Below are 1,196 nucleotides of genomic sequence, written 5' to 3'. Positions count from 1 at the left end.
AAAAAAAAAAAAAAAAAAAAATTTCCAATGATTTCCGAACCAAAATAAAGGATTTGCAGCATATTAGGCATCACTACGATGACGTGTGCTGCTCCCGTCCCCCTTCATATGTGTGTGTGTGTGTGCGTGCGTGCGTGTGTGTTATTTCTTTACTACCCACAAAGGGCTACACACAGAGGGGACAAACAAGGACAGACAAACGGATTAAGTCGATTATATCGACCCCAGTGCGTAACTGGTACTTATTTAATCGACCCCGAAAAGATGAAAGGCAAAGTCGACCTCGGCGGAATTTGAACTCAGAACGTGTCTGTGTATAGTATATGTTTGCGTGCATGTAGGCATTCTGTGTATATATCTGACATGTTTACATATGCAGAGCAGTGTGTGTTTATACCTGTGTCTATAATATATACGTTGAAGTGACGTCGCTGAGTTTATAGTAATATTTTATATATATACAGATACAATACATTTTTAAGAGGGTTAAGTAACAGACAGGGCCAACTGACTTTTAGCTCTATAAAATTAAGTGGCCATACTAAGGAAGTAAGCGAGTAAAATATAATGAAGACGAAGTGAGGAAGTAAGTGAGGAAAATATAATTAATTAAATGGTACTGACTGCAGCTGAGGTTATAGTTGTCGTGATCGTAACTCTGACGGTGACGTAGGCAAATAAAGAGGGGAGGAAACTAAATCAACCAATGGGAATAACGCTTCTGGAAGAGTGGCACAAAGAGGAATAGGGACAGCAAGTAGATAGTGATATGTACGTACAAGTAAGAGAGAGGGAGAGAGAAAGAGAGGGAGAGAGAGAGGGGGAGGGAGAGAGAGAGGCAGATATTTACAGAGGGAGTAGGTTACATTAGAAAACAGTATTTATCTTCCACGTACGATTATGTAGTGGAGGTGCAATGGCCCAGTGGTTAGGGCAGCGGACTCGCGGTCATAGGATCGCGGTTTCGATTCCCAGACCGGGCGTTGTGAGTGTTTATTGAGCGAAAACACCTAAAGCTCCACGAGGCTCCGGCAGGGGATGGTGGCGAACCCTGCTGTACTCTTTCACCACAACTTCCTCTCACTCTATCTTCCTGTTTCTGTTGTACCTGTATTTCAAAGGTACTCTGTGTCACTCTGAATCTCCCCCGAGAACTACATTAAGGGTACACGTGTCTGTGGAGTGCTCAACCACTT

The 1,196-nt window shown here is 42.9% G+C and overlaps 1 protein-coding gene and 1 non-coding gene across 2 annotated transcripts in view; both read right to left on the bottom strand.

Annotated features, from left to right (window-relative positions):
- The window catches only part of LOC106884157 (uncharacterized), a 25,370-nt gene extending 24,650 nt beyond the window's left edge, over positions 1-720 (bottom strand). Inside the window, exon 1 of the transcript XR_008266837.1 lies at positions 625-720. This is a non-coding gene — a transcript (uncharacterized LOC106884157). The remainder of the gene's footprint in view (positions 1-624) is intronic.
- LOC106879338 (cytochrome P450 3A21) overlaps positions 1-1,196 on the bottom strand; it is a 113,051-nt gene that overhangs the window by 45,403 nt on the left and 66,452 nt on the right. The gene's annotated exons all lie outside the window — the stretch shown is intronic.

The sequence above is a fragment of the Octopus bimaculoides genome, chromosome 26, assembly GCF_001194135.2.
Source record: "Octopus bimaculoides isolate UCB-OBI-ISO-001 chromosome 26, ASM119413v2, whole genome shotgun sequence".
NCBI classification, from domain to species: domain Eukaryota; kingdom Metazoa; phylum Mollusca; class Cephalopoda; order Octopoda; family Octopodidae; genus Octopus; species Octopus bimaculoides.
The sequence above is the reverse complement of the archived record's forward strand: the minus strand, read 5'-3'. Positions and strand labels throughout refer to the sequence as shown.